Genomic DNA, 16,400 nt, shown 5'->3' on the forward strand with positions numbered 1-16,400 from the left:
TGATGTTTCTGTTAAGTGTTATTTGTTTACTTTTCATGATGTGTATTTAGAAACTGCAATAATTATAAAGTAAATTAATATAGATTAATAAGGTATTTTTAATGCTACTAAGTGCTTGAAATAGAATTGAAATATTTTACAGCATCACTCATATTAAAACTACTTAGAAATCCATTCTCAGATGCACTCTAAAGTATTATTTATTGATAAGAGTACAACTAGTAGCTCTAGACTTGTATGTCAACTGCCGACCTATGCTAACCTTAGGCCCCCCCAAAAAATTCAATTCTGACTAACATTTCACATACATTTATAAAGACAGTGTTCTGTTTAAAGTAAATAAGAAGGATGTGTCTAATTTCCAGTCTGAACTAAAAATTAAGGATAATTCCTAATGCGTTTTTTATGTATGAATTTTTTATGATGTGCTATACTTAAACTTGGAAGTTTAAATCTATATGTTTCATGCATCACATAGCATCATATACACAAATTATCATTATCTAATAGTATTGTGCTTCTCTCTTGTATTTTGTAATTTATTGAAACAAATTCTTGACAATGGAAAATATAGTGATATAAATTACATTCAGTTTGGCTCAATATGGGGTAGATTTTCAAATGTTTACGCACATAATATACGCGCGTAACCCTCTGAAAACCCTCCTGTGCGCGCTGAGCCTATTTTGCATAGGCTCGGCAGCGCCTATGAAAAAGGGGCAGGAAGGGGGTGGGAAGGGGGCGTGGTGCAGGTCCAGGGGCGGGACCGAGGCCCTCAGCACAGCAGCAAGATACGCCTGCCAGAGGCGTAAATACTTGAAATAAGGTAGCGGGGGGGATTTAGGTAGGGCTGGGGGGTGGGTTAGATAGGGGAAGGTGCAGGGAGCAGAAGAAAAGTTCCCTCCGAGGCCGATTTCAGAGCGGCCTCGGAGGGAACGAGGAAAGCCATCGGGGCTCCCCTAGGGCTCGGCGTGCGCAAGGTGCACAAGTGTGCACCCCCTTGCGCGCGCTGACCCTGGATTTTATAACATATGCGCGCGGCAGCACACACATGTTATAAAATCAGGTGTACATTTATGTGCACTGGGTAGCGCGCACAAATGTACCCCTCGCGCGCTTCTTTAAAAATCTACCCCTATGCTTCTACTTTTTTCCTTTCTCAGACCAACAAGAAGGTTAAGAGTAAGCATACTCAAAGCTCCTGGTGTTCTGGGGCAGCTCATGGGCAAATTCTGTGGTATGGACTGGAATTTTTTGCCACATGGTTTTCAAGATTCTGTAGCCATTCAGTGGTACAACTGCATGATTTTGCAAAGATTTCTATATATCAACATGCAAAGATTTCTATATATTAGTACATTATTTGACATTCATTAAAGTCAATTTTTAGTGATGTCAATATTTTCATATTGTTCATTTCAAACATTTCACCTCTTTCTCTCCCCCTCCCCCAACATACATACATGCTCACATTTTGAGTTCTGATTATGCAACATTTATAAAATACAAGAAACGAAAAGAATCGTTGCAAAGCATTTACTTAACATTTGTCTACAAATTCTAAAGAAAGATGAACATATTGGGGTTGATTTTAATTCCTACGCGCGTGGGGCACATTTGTGCGCGCTACCCGGCGCGCACAAATGTACACCCGATTTTATAACATGCGCACACTGCCACGCGCATGTTATAAAATCTGGGGTCGGCGAGCGCAAGGGGGTGCACATATGTGCACCTTGCGCGTGCCGAGCCCAAGGGGAGCCCCGATGGCTTTCCCCGTTCCCTCCAAGGCCGCTCCAAAATCAAGCAACCTCAGAGGGAACTTTTTTTTGTGGATCCCCCCCACCTTTCCCTCCCTTCCCCTATCTAACCCACCCCCCTGGCCCTACCTAAATCCCCCCCCCCCCACCTTGTTCGATGGAGTTACGCCTGCCTCTCGCAGGCGTAACTTGCGTGCGCCGGCTGGCCAGGTCCCGACACAGGCCGCTGTGTCGGGGCACTCGGCCACGCCCCCGGACTGCAGACATGCCCCAGACGTGCCCCCGGACCGCCCATTTAGCAAGCCCTGGGACATATGCGCGTCCCAGGGCTTGCACGCACCGCCGAGCCTATGCAAAATAGGCTCGGCGCGCGCAGAGGCAGATTTCCTCAGGTTACGCGTGTATGTTACGCGCGTAGCCTTTGAAAATCTGCCCCATTTTGATTACTTGATGACCCTGAACACAAGCTCCCTATAAGCTGGAATTTGAATGGTGAATGTCTACCCAGAAGATTGATTTCTACGTGTACAGATAATTTGAGAGAACTCATAAGTTTGTATCATAACCTCAGCATGTTAATGTGCCTGGGGAAAATAATTTTCATAGCTCTCATGGTGCTTTTTTACCCACTGGCCTACAAGCCAATTTTCAAAATGAAGCTCCTACTGCAAGTTGATGCCACAGTGATTCTTTACCGCACATACTTTGCAGATGCCAAGTATGTGGATAAAAGAAATATGTGTTACGTTTGTCGGCCCCAGCAATGTGCGGCCGAACTCGCTTACCCGGCGCCAAACCATCCTTTCTCGTGGTGACGAGGAGACGCTGCCGCGATCCTCCTGGCCGGTCGGCATGCCTCCAAATCTGCACATGCCAGATGCAACCTAGGCGCGCGCACGCCCCACGCCGGCTCTTAAAGGAACCACGGTGGGAAACTTTCCCGTGCCCGCGGTTCCTCCCTGACGTCATCCAGCAGGGACTATTTAACCCCAGTCCCCGCTCTTCAGCCTTGCCTCTGCAACAAGTCTCCTGAAGCTGTTGGCTGCATGAATTCTCCTCATCTTGGTTCCTGCTCTGACCCCTGGAATGTTATTGGACTCTGTTGCTCGCTGCCTGCCCTGATCCCTGGATTGCTTGCTGCCTGCCCTGACCCCTGGATTGTTATTGGACTCTGCTGCTCGCTGCCTTCCTTGGTCCCTGGATTTTTATTGGAATCTGCTGCTTGCTGCCTGCCCTTACCCCTGGATTGTTGTTGGACTCTGCTGCTCGCTGCCTTCCCTGACCTCTGGATTGTTATTGGACTCTGCTGCTCGCTGCCTGCCCTGACCCCTGGATGGCTACTGGACTCTGCTGCCTGCCCTGATCCCTGGATTGTCATTGGATTCTGTTGCTTGCTGCCTGCTCTGACCCCTGGATTTTTACTGGACTCTGCTGCTCGCTACCTGCCTCGACCCTTGGACTGTGTACTGGACTCCGCTGCTGACCGCTGCCAAACTAACACTGAGATCTGCCTCCCTGATGACGAGAGACTGGGAAGTCTCCTCTTAGGTAGACCTTGCTTGTCTCGGCTCAGGGGTCCACACTCGCATCAACATGCAGAGATTTCATTCGGGTTTACAGCCCAGGAAAGGCAGCTTGCAGAGCTCTGTCATTTCCTGGGCTGTAAACCCAAATGATATCCCTGTAAGAAACTTTTCCTGCTTTCTGACTGGTGGTCTTGCACTACTTTAAGTTGACTTTATATTCTGGCTCGATTGTGCTTATATCCTTCTACAAGAACTAAGTTACCTTCCATATCCTTCCTTCTCTTATTGGTCTCTTATATATAGCCATTTAGCCACAGAAATAGCTTTTGAAACTTGCCATCCAGGAAATTGCACACATAGCTTTACCCACAATGAGAAGTGTTCCATGATCGGGGTTGGAAAGGAGCTTGCATTTTCAAAAGTATGCGTGTATTTTTTGGGGGATTTCATGATCAGACCACCTCTTCCTTTTCTCTATTTTGAGTATTCTACTCTCTGTAGGCTCCGTCCCATCATTGCCTTTTCGAAACGTGGCCCATGTCGGGGTACCGTGAAATTACTGATATGGATATTTGTGGCTGGATGCTGACACTTGAATGTTTCGCTTGCTTTGAATACAAATAAAACTTTAAACTGCTTGGACATTAATTGAACCTTCCATATCCTTCCTTCTCTTATTGGTCTCTTATATATAGCCATTTAGCCACAGAAATAGCTTTTGAAACTTGCCATCCAGGAAATTGCACACATAGCTTTACCCACAAAGAGAAGTGTTCCATGATTGGGGTTGGAAAGGAGCTTGCATTTTCAAAAGTATGCGTGTATTTTTTTCTCAGAAAATCGACCCACACATATTAGCAGTTGTAAATATATGAGTTGTTTTCCTGGAATCATTTTTAAAGTGAAAGTAGGTACATACTTTCACTGAAAAATGGTACAAAATCTGAAAGTAATTAACTTTGCAGCAATGATGGCAGGTACATAAATTACCCCCTTAATTTGTATTTTTGACAGAAATGGAAACAAAATGTGTAGAATGAACATATGCTTTCTAATCTTTATCAATCTTTTTCTTTGTTTTTCATTATTTCTTCCCTTTATTTTAGTTCTCACTTTTCTTTATGTTTTATTTTTTATTGCTTTTTTAATTTTTTTAGGGTTTTTTTTTCATTCTCTTCCATTTCATTCTTTTTTTTTTAATCTACGATAATGCATAAATTGTTTCTCTTCCAGAATTGTTGGAATGCATACAGGCCACTCTACTGAAAATTACCTCTTTTATATACCAGGGAAATAGAGGGGTTTTATTTTTGCTTAAGAACATTTATTTATTTCTTTGATTATTTATTACACTTTTTCTGGTACTTCAAAGTGGATTATATTAATTTTTCCTGTCCCCAGAGGGCTCAAAATCTAAGGGCTTGGTTGGCCCCTGTCACATGGTAGGAGCAATGGATGGCTCGCACCATTTTTTTAAGATGGCGCCTGACGCCCATTGCTCCTACCATGTGAAAGAAGCCTGCCAATGGCACTGATAGCCCCGTCGCATGGTAAGGGCAAAGGGCCATCGGCGTCATTTTGATTAGTGGCAGCTGATGGCTCGAGAGGGGGAGATTGCTCCCGGGACCCTGCTGGACCACCAGGGACTTTCGGTAAGTCTTGGGGGGTAGGGAGCATGGGGGGTTGCAATTAATTAAATTTGAAGGGTTGGGGTGGGTTTATTTGTTTGTTTGTTTTTTACAACACCCCCCCCCCTCCCGAAGGGTTGGGGCGTGTTTCAGGCTTTGTTTTGGGGGGCAGACAAAATAAAATTGGCCTGAACCGCGGGAAAACAAACTTTCCCGCGATGGGCAGAAAACAAAGGCCGAACCAAAAGGTTCGGCCGAATCACATCTCTAGTAGGAGGAACAAATAGCAAAGTTGACGTCACTGAAGATTTTCTGCTGTTTGAATTGATGAAAGGTATAAGAGGAGTTGATTTGTACAAATCACTCACTACTTAGCTTCAAACAAGGTACCCAACCCCCCCAAACCCCAATCTGACTTAAAAGTGCCCCCTCTTACAGTGGTATAAATAGTAGATTGGCATGGTTTTCTCTCTCTCTCATTATTTCTGGTGATAAAAGCTGCGTTACTCTATTGTTACAATTAACTCTGCCCAAACTCCTCTCATGTATGTTGTGCTATTTAAAGGCATGTTTTAGGGCCTTAATGCTAGCGTTAAGACCCTAATCTATTTCAATGATGTAGCCCACGCCATGAAAGTTTATAGCACACATGATTGTAAATGGGAAGCTAAACTTTTTTTTCTTGTAATCAGTCTTTCTAGAGTTTTATTTCATTGGCTGTTTCTTCAGAAGATGGACTTCTAATATATGATGATATTGTGTTTTTGAATGTGTTATACCATTTTTTTAGGAATTATAAAAGCATTAATAAGCAGAATTCAACAAGGTAAAATATCCAAAGCTCAGAATTAAAAGAGGAAAGAACCAGCTCCGAGCTGCATTAATACAGTAGTATTTTTGGTCATAAAAGGGATTTAACAGATGAATGTTGGCAGAGCCTGTCAAACAGTAGAGGAAACAAATGTCTGAGGATTATGATTCACAAATAGGAAAGCATAGGGTTACAAACGAGATGTTTCAGGCACTCTATCAATGAAGAACTTTCAACCTAGCAAAGGTGTTGACAATAACCTCAGACATCCTAGAACAACTTTTAAATATATTCAATTGAAAATGCCAACTATAAATAACAGCTCTGCATATATTGTAAAGTACAGAATGTCCAGAGAATTCACTAGAAGCCATATCCAACCCTGATAACCTTGACACTTGTAGAATAACTAAAACAATATTGCTGTAACAGGACAAGACTTAAGAAGCATAAAAATTCTTATTGGAGCACTAATTTCTGTATTGCGTAGCTTCCTTTGTTTTGTTGATCTGCAGGTGCTATTGGCAGTTTCCTCCGTTTTCAGGGAAGGGCTCCAAAGAGCAATCCTACATTGCCAGCACAGCTTTATTTTGATGGATTGTAAAGCTTGTTGCTGAATTATCGTTCATTGTAAACCGAGGTGATGTTTCTCTAATGTGCCGCGGTATATAAAAAAAAGTCTTAAATAAATAAATAAAATAAATAAAATAAATGCCAGAAATCAGTTTATCCAGGATGATAACTTCTCCATGTGAGCTGACACAACATACCATTTAAAAGCAGTGCTGGCGCAGGCTTCCTTTTATTCTGGGAGCTAACGGACTTTACATGTGCTATCATTAAGTTTCTATTCTACTGTTTTCTATTGGGCAACCAGTTCAGGGTGAGAAGTCAAACATTTTATGTTTAAATATCTTTATTAATTTTCACAAAAAAACAGCATTGCCACATAATTAAACAAATAAACCACCACTAGGATAGTAACAGCATATATAAACCAAGGCAGTGCATCCCCATAATCCTTCGAACCTCCCCACCTCACATAGCAGGACACAAAACCTTAACAGAAAGCACTAAAAGCAGGCTGGCGGAATCTTCACAGCCCCCCTTAATACAAAATCAACTCCCCCCCCGCCCCCCATACCTTCCACCCTTCCCTAGGCCTTAGTAAGGGAAGAAGACAAAAGAAAATACATTTAATGAGCAAAGGGCAGAGAAAGGTCATTAAGTATTAGACTGCGCACTCTGTGAGGCAGAGATTGGATATAGGCAGCCCAAATGGAGAGGAAGGGCCTAGCTTTGCGAGCAATATCTATGCATTCTGACACTTTTTCAGTCAGACATAGAAGATGAATTTGATTTTTCCAGTATGTCAAATTAGGCAGGTCTGGTCCCACCCAGGTATGGAGAATGGATTTCTTGGCTAACAATAGAACTTTCCGGATCCACAGCTGCTTGCATTTCTGCCCCAGTGCCACCCCACGCAGATGGTCAAAAAGAAGAGCATGAGTTTGGAAGGGTAACTGTATCTTGGTCACCAGAAAGCTATTGTCTTGGAGGTAGTCATGGCTGAATGGCTAAGCTGATGGTTTAGAAAGTGATGGGAGGGGGGTTTCCCTCTGCAGGTTCAAATCCTGTAGGCTACAGCTACAAAAGCTTCTTTTGCAACTCCAACATTACTCTCTGCATCAACGGCAAGGGGTGCCAGGAAATTCAAATCAAACAGTTACCAACAAAGGCCCTGAACTTGGTGGTCGGTGAAACAGATAAGTATGGGAAAATAAGTGTGGGAGCTTGCTGGGCAGACTGGATGGGCCGTTTGGTCTTTTTCTGCCGTCATTTCTATGTTTTTATGTTTCTATAGGTAACAACTGCGTGCCAAAAACTCTGGACTTTAGGGAAAGCCCAAAACGTATGACCCAGTGTGCCCGGTGCGAGAGTACATTTCTCACATATAGGTGAGGGGGTGAGATTGAGACGGTGTGCTAGTATCTGGGAGTAGTAGTAGTGCGTGAGGAGTTTATATTGGGTTTCCCGAAGACCCTGACCACTCACGATCATTGGAATACATTTAAAACACAGAGCATATTGCACTACCGTCATATCTAGAGGGAGCTCACCCTGGCACTGCAGTAAAAAACACTCAAAACTCAGAGTAGGCTTCAGCCGTAGCAGAAGCTTATAGTAATAAGAAATAGAGTGGGGGAAGGGGTCTTCTATATCTAGTATATCAGAAAGAGATCTCGAATAGAGCTCCTGATTTGTAACTAGGCAAGCATATGCGTTCCAAGTAGATGAAATTCCTCACGGAGGGCAGAGAAGGTCTTAAAACCGCCCTCCTCAGAGAAGAATTGTCCCAGCCATTTTAGCCCACATGAGGCCCAAAGAGAAAAATCATTCGTAGCGAGCCCAGGGGTGAAATTAGGGTTACCACACAAAGGGAGAAATTGAGATACCGTACAGACTAAACTTAGGGCCTTGCAAAGATATCGCCACGCGTGGAGGAGAGGAAAATATAGCAGGCTCTTTTTTTAAAACAGTTGGGGCCAGCTGTGGAGTGGCATGTAAAAAATAGCAAAGGCTGAGCCCGGGACACAAAAGCGACTGTTTTAAAACCAGAGGCATAAAAAAAGACGTTTCCAGCATCCAGCCAGCAACATGGCGCAAATTACATGCTAAATTATATAATTTCAAGTCCGCGAGCCCTAACCCGCCATAGCTTTCGTCCATCGTAAGACAGCCAAACATTGTAAAGGCCTTAAATCATTTATTATCCTTGTATTTCCAGTTTTGAATGGATTTAAATTTGCATTCTTAAAAGAAATTGCTATATATTTAGAAGCAAAATGTTATGAGATGGTCTATGTATCCCAAAAATTGTAATAATCTCACCTTATTTTTTTGTTCTTGTGAACTAACAACATATTTTGCAAATAATTAAAAAATGATTTGAAGCATGATGTGGTAAGTTTCATATACTTAGACGCATGCCTCCACGGCCTTGCCTCTTATGTCACGATATAATCATTTACTTACCTCCCTCCCACTCACTTTATTTTATACTGTTTTTTGAAATTTTGTTCAATGTTTTATTTAATTCATTTTTGTTAAAAAATGTGATCTTCACCTTATCTCTAGGCTTTGCCAATTTTTTGAAAAACTTTATTCTTTTAAAGACTTCTCCAGGCATGCGTGCGCCATTCTGCTTAATTTAAAGGGCCAGCAGTGGGAAAGTTCCCTGTGGCCTGGAGTGATGACATCAGGCAAGGTAGGTATAAATACCCTGCCTTGCCACTCCTTCCTTGCCTCAGCAATAGGTCTTGCTCTCTAGTGAGTATGTTGCGCTGTGTTCCTGCTCCGGTCCTTTCCAGTGCCTTGTCCTGTGTTCCTGCTCCAGTTCCTGCTCCTTATTCCATAATCCTGTATCGCCCCTGCTCCTGTTCCAGCTCCTCATCCCCTCAGCTTGCTCTTCTGGTTCTTGTCTTGGCTCAGCTCTGGATTCTGCTTCATCTGTTGCCCATCCTGACCTCCTGCCTGCCTACCATCTCTTCAGCTTAGCCACCTGCCTGACCTTTGACCTGTTCTTGGATCCCCTTGCCTGCTGCCGGCCCCGACCTCTGGTACGTCTGACTTCGCTTCTGCCTTCCATCTTCGGGGGATTGTCTTCGTCTGGAGACCCATGCCTAAGTCCTGCCGGCCCCGCTACCCAAGGGCTGAACCTGCGGGGAACGTGGGCTGGTATAGCTGAAGGTCCAGTTAGGTCTCCACTTCACTTGCATCTGCCTCCTGATGACAAGAGCCTATAGGGGGTTCCTCCTATTTGTGGTTCCAACTTTGTCTTGGCTCAGGGGTCCACCTCTACAACACTATAACTTGTTATTCTATTTCTTATGCTACAATGCAGTTCTAATTATATAGATAAATACTAAAAAGTAATTATTTTAATTTCTTCTTCCATCTAAATACAAAAGACAAATATATATTTAAATGTAAAGCTCAACTCTCTGTTGAGCAGTTCTTCGTTTTATGTAAACCGGAGTGATTTGTAGTCCCTACAAGAACTTCGGTATATAAAAATTAAAAATAAATAAATAAATAAATATATTTGCAAGAATTTTTGCTTCATCATCATTTCATTTGAATGAAGAAATCTACTGAAAAAACCCCACATCTTTTTCCTCAAATGTTTGAGTTATGTGTGATTTGACCTTTACCTTTCTCTAATATCTGTATTGAACTTTTGACAGCCAGTTTCATCACTTCCACAATGGCAAAAAAAAAGTATGCAGCAGTTTTCTTTCCCCAACCCACTAAACTGGTTACTTCCTTGTTTGGAATAAAACAGGAAAGCAAGGACAATAGGGTAGGGATCAAGCACATATCCCAGTCCATCCATAATCAGGGATCATGGCATTTCCCGTTTTTTAAGGCAGCTCAAAATATTTCTGATTGCTGGAGGGTGAAACTATATATTCTCATATAAATACATACGGAGGAAAATAAGCAAAGAACATGCTTGTGAAATTAAAATGTTTACACCTGATTATATTTCATTACTAAAGAATGTTCTTAGAGTGGAATGGAGGAGTAGCCTAGTGGTTAGAGCAGTAGGCTATGAACCAGGAGACCACAGTTCAAATCCTGCTGTTGTTCCTTGTGATCTTGGGCAAGTCACTTTACCATCCTTTGCCTCAGGAACAAACTTAGATTGTAAGCCCTTTGGGGATAGGGAAATACCTACAAGTACCTGAATGTAATCCACTTTGAAGCACTGAAAAAGTGGAATAAAAATTATGGGTCACATATAAATGATTCCATGAATATTATTATTTATGTTTATTATACTTTCAAAGCAATACCCCTTGGCAACAGAAAAGTTATGTGGTAAACACATAAAAAGAGGCTGGTGTAGTTCCACTATTTTAGATTAAAGTGCAATTCCTTTTGAGTTTATAAACTCATTCTTAGAAATTTTATAAGGTTTCTAAAATCTTCTAATGTTCTGTATATTTGTACTATGGAGTAGAGAAAACTGACATTAAGTTATTATATAAGGTACTAGTTCTTCTAATGACATCACAGAGGCAAGGATATCTCTTGTCAGAAAAACACAGTGGCAGTTTAGAATTGAGAAGGTCAATGCTGAAGTTTGAACAGAGAGGGAGTAGTTTACTCTGGTTCCTCTCTGAGGCCTTCAATAATAGTTAAAACACAAAAACAGTTAGGAAAACACATTGTGGTGGTTTAATATGTGAGAAAATAAAATAATTTGAAAAAATAAAATTCATATCAGGTAATAGATTAATGATAAAACAGCTAATCTGAGCATATTTATCAGCTTTAGTAAATGTACTGAAGTATGTGATACCAGTGTGTGAGAGAGTATGGGTTTTAATCATTAAAGTTAGTATTAAAACCAGAAATCTTGGGTGTTGATCAGAGAAGTTTAATGCAAGGGTTCTAAAATTTGTTATTTTTTTAGCTCTCCTAAAGGGAGTCCATAAAATTTGAATTTAGGTTGCTTAATATTAAATGGAGTATCAGTGTGAAGAATAGTCAGTGGTTAAGCTTAAACCCCACTTTACTGATTAAGTCAGTAGTAGATTTGTTACTTTACCAGTAATTTGTTTCCAAACAACATAATTTTGTAGAAAGCCCTATGTTAAAAATTCATAATGGAAGAAAAATAATTTGAACAGACTTCGGTTCAGAAGTATAGAAGGAGAGTGAAAGGAAGTTTGGAGAAATTAAATTCACATTATTCTGGCTTGTTTCATCTTATCCTACGTTGTCATTTCATTCTCATATCTCATCACCTTTGCCATTATCTCATCTCACTGTTACTCAGAGCAGGGACATTTCTATTATTCTTTTGTTTGCATAGATAGTTGTAACAGTACAATAGGACATTGTGGACATTTCACTAATGGTACAGTTGGCTGAGAAAGATTGGCAGTATGAGGAAGGCAAGCTTTCTTTTTTATTTTATAAGGAATAAGAAGTAGGTAGAAGTACCTTGCTGAAACTGTCATGAGATCAATAGTTCCAGCTGGCAAACCTAAACCTCAAATTCAAGCTTCCAGCACAAGCAACAGTATCCATGTTCAAAAATCGTGTGCCAGTCATGCCTCAAGTAATATTTGTAATTATAAAAACTGAGTTAAGTGAGTTTTAGTAAAGTCAAAGGAATGCAGAATAGAGTAAACAGGCTAAGAAAGAGAGTAAGAGACAGTAAAGAAAATTAGTATCAATACACTAAGGGGTACATTTTCAAAAACAGCGCGCGCACGTACTTTTGTTCGCGCACCTCGCGTGAACAAAAGTACACTGGATTTTGTAAGATACGCGCGTAGCCGCGCATATCTTATAAAATCCAGGGTCGGCGCGCGGAAGGGGGTGCACATTTGTGCAACCTGCGCGCGCCGAGCCCGGTGCGCGCTGCCTGTTCCCTCCAAGGCCACTCCGAAATCGGAGCGGCCTCGGAGGGAACTTTCCTTCCGCCTCCCCTCACCTTCCCCCTCCCTTCCCCTACCTAAGCCACCCCCGCTACCTTTGTCGGCAGATTTACACCTACCCGAGGCAGGTGTAAATCTGCGCGCGCCTGCGAGCTGCTGCGCACCATCACCCAACCCGGGGGCTGGTCCGGAGGCCTTGGCCATGCCCCTGGGCTGGCACCATGCCCACGGACCCGCCCCAAACCACCCCTGACCCCCGGACACGCCCCCTCCCAAGCTTTTATGAAGCCCCGGGACTTGCGCGCGCAGGGGTTTTAAAATTCGGCCCTAAGTACCTGCAAGTGGAATGAGTTTCCACATTTCTAACTCTTTAAGTGTTTGTGCGAGGGAACATATAGAAAACTCCCTCAGACCACCTTAAGGCACTGGGCACAACAGTCTCACCCAGTCCTCCTTAAGGTTCATACTACCCAGGATTCCACAAGGAATCCTGGGTAGTATAAGTCCTCAGGGCCTAATAAGGTTAAGTGGGGCCCTGGGGAACAGAGACCCACCATATGAGAAAACCTGCTATGTTTAAGGTTTTAGAGTGATTAAATTAAGACCTGCTTTGTTTAAGATTGGGACGTGCCTGAAGTCAAGGTACGCTGCCTAAATTGTTTGCTTTGCTTGCACTGTACTGTGTTCTTTGTGAGATACCTGAACTTCAAGGTGAATTGTGTTACAATTTCATCTGCAGAGCAGCCTCATCGTACCCTGACTATGATGCTTCCCCACTTCAGAAACCTCCAGTGAGCTCTGTTCTTAGCCACTGCAGCCGTCTCCTCACAGGCCATTCAAATCAGTCTGTGGTGCAGCTTCCAGGAGTCCTCACTATGCCATGCTCCTCCTCCTTCCCTGCACCACACCCATCCCAGCCCTACATAACGCTGTTTGTGAAACCCAAGATGCTTTTGCATGGCTTCACCCTTGTCTCCTTGCCCTAGCTGCTGTTTCTTTGCCTTCTTTGTGGCCCCTGGGCCTTCTTGTTCATTGCGGGCCAACCAGGATTTCCTTTGCCTTGTGGACTCTGGGCCTTCTTGTTCTTTACCTTACCCTGCTGGCTACTCTGGCCTAGCTAGGCCTTGCCTTGCTCTACCTACCTAGGCCTTTACTTGCCTTGCCTCTCAGGGTCTTACTTTGCCTTGCTTTGTGGCCTATCTAGGACTCTCCTTGCCTTGTCCCTCGGGGCCTTACCTTGCCAAACATAAGAATATAAGAAATTTCCATATTGAGTCAGACTAAGGGTCCATCAAACCCAGCATCCTGTTTCCAACAGTGGCCAATCCAGACTACAAGTACCTGGCAAGTACCCAAAAACTAAGTATATCCCATGCAACTGATGCTAGTAATAGCAGTGGCTATTTTCTAAGTCAACTTGATTAATAGCAGTTATTGGACTTCTCCTCCAAGAAATTATCCAAACCTTTTTTAAATCCAACTATACTAACTGCACTAACCACATTCCCTGGCAATAAATTCCAGGGTTTAATTGTGCGTTCAGTGAAAGAATTTTCTTCGATTAGTTTTAAATGTGCTACATGCTAACTTCATGGAGTTAGTCCTTCTATTATCCAAAAGAGTAAATAACCGATTCACATTTACCCATTCTAGACCTCTCATGATTTTAAACACCTCCATCATATTCCCCCACAGCCATCTCTTCTTCAAACTGAACAGCCCTAACCTCTTTAGTCTTTCTTCATAGGGGAGCTGTTCCATCCCCTTTATCATTTTGGTCGTCCTTCTCTGTACCTTCTCCATCGCAATTATATCTTTTTTGAGATGCGGCGGCCAGAATGGCACACACAGTATTCAAGGTGTGGTCTCACCATGGAGCGATACAGAGGCACTATGACATTTTCCGTTTTATTCACCATTCCCTTTCTAATAATTCCCAACATTCTGTTTGCTTTTTTTACTGCTATAGCACACCGAGCCAACGATTTCAATGTATTATCACTATGACGCCTAGATCTCTTTCCTGGGTGGTAGCTCCTAATATGAAACCTAACATCGTGTAACTACAGCATTGGTTATTTTTCCCTATATGCAATACTTTGCCTTTATCCATATTATTTATTTTATTTATTTATTTGGAGCTTTTTATATACCGAGGTTTAGCGATAGCCTTCACCCCGGTTTACATTAGAACATAAATTATACATAGAACAATTTCATTGAACATGGTTGTAAGAAGATACGTCTATAACAGATAAATGGCAAGAGGAGTAACAAAGAAGGGAGTTTGTAACTAAGGACTCTAAGGTCAATATGTTAATATGTTAATATGTTAATATGTTAATATGTTAATATATCTTAGGTATATAATATTAAATAGTGTTAACGGATAACATATCACAGATATTAAAGATTCAGTAAGGGAAACAAGTGGATGGGAAGGGGGATGTCAAGGGCTGCTAGCATGTTTTTAGGTGCTGGGATGATAGCAGGGTCGAGGGGGGAAGGAGGGAGGGCGGACAAGGGGAAGGGGAATATTAAATTTCATCTGCCATTTGAATGCCCAATTTTCCAGGTCCTCCTGCAATTTATCACAATCTGCTTGTGATTTAACTACTCTGAATAATTTTATATCATCTGCAAATTTGATTACCTCACTCATCGTATTCCTTTCCAGATCTTTTATAAATATATTGAAAAACACAGATCCTAGTACAGATCCCTGAGGACTCCACTGCCCACTCCCCTCCACTGAGAAAATTGTCCATTTAATCCTACTCTCTGTTTCCTATCTTTTAACCAGTTTGTAACCATGAAAGAATATCACCACCTATCCCATGACTTTTTATTTTTCTTAGAAGCTTTTGAGGAACTTTGTCAAATGCATTCTGAAAAGCCATACATTGCATCTACCAGTTCACCTTTATCCACATGTTTATTAACTCCTTCAAACAAGTGAAGCAGATTTGTGAGGCAAGACTTGCCTTGGGTAAAGCCATGCTGACTTTGTTCCATTAAACCATGTCTTTCTGTATGTTCTGTGATTTTGATGCTTAGAACACTTTCCACTATTTCCCCGGCACTGAAGTCAGGCTAACTGATCTGTAGTTTCCCGGATCACCCCTGGAGCCCTTTTTAAATATTGGGGTTACATTAGCTATCCTCCAGTCTTCAGGTACAATGGATGATTTTAATGATAGGTTACAAATTTTAACTAATAGATTTGAAATTTTATTTTTTAGTTCCTTCAGAACCCTGGGGTATATACCATCCAATCCAGGTGATTTACTACTCTTCAATTTGTTAATCAGGCCTATCACATCTTCTAGGTTCACTGTGATTTGGTTCTGAATTATTACCCATGAAAACCTTCTCCGGAATGGGTATCCTCTTCAGTATCACTGCCTTTGGGCCTTTATGTTCCTTGTTCTATGTTGTCCTTGTTTCACCCTGCCCTGTCTTGTCTTTGTCCAGTCCTTGCCTTCACTCAAGTTTCAGTTCCAATCCTTGCTTGCTGTCTGAATCCAATTCCCCATTTCCTCTTTTCCCCCTGCCATTGAAGCAGAGAGCAATGATGGAGTTGCAGCACGGTATGAAGGCTTATTAGTTAAGGGTAGTAACTGCTGCACCAGCTAGTTACCCCTTGTACTTTTTTCTTCATTTCCATCCTCTATCCTTTAGGGATCTACAGTATTTATCCCATACCCCTTTGAATTCTTTCACTGTTTTTGTCTTCACCACCTCCTCCAGAAGGGCATTCCAGGCATTCACCACCTTCTCCAGGAAGAAATATTTCCTAATGTTGGTTCTGAGTCATCTTCCCTGGAGTTTCATTTCGTGACCCCTAGAATTCTATTTGTTTCATTTATTTTTACCCCAATTCATTGCATTGCAGCAAATAAATAACATTGTCTGTAGTGCAATCTATATTGTGCCATCGTTTCACAATAAAACCGGTGTCTGGATATAGAAACATAGAAACAAAGAAACATAGAAATGACGACAGAAGAAGACCAAACGGCCCATCCAGTCTGCCCAGCAAGCTTCACACATTTTTTCTCTCATACTTATCTGTTTCTTTTAGCTCTTGGTTCTATTTCCCTTCCTCCCCCACCATTAATGTAGAGAGCAGTGATGGAGCTGCATCTCAGTGAAATATCTAGCTTGATTAGTTAGGGGGTAGTAGGGGTAGTAACCGCCGCAATAAGCAAGCTACACCC

Source organism: Rhinatrema bivittatum, chromosome 1 (genome assembly GCF_901001135.1).
Source record: "Rhinatrema bivittatum chromosome 1, aRhiBiv1.1, whole genome shotgun sequence".
NCBI lineage: Eukaryota > Metazoa > Chordata > Amphibia > Gymnophiona > Rhinatrematidae > Rhinatrema > Rhinatrema bivittatum.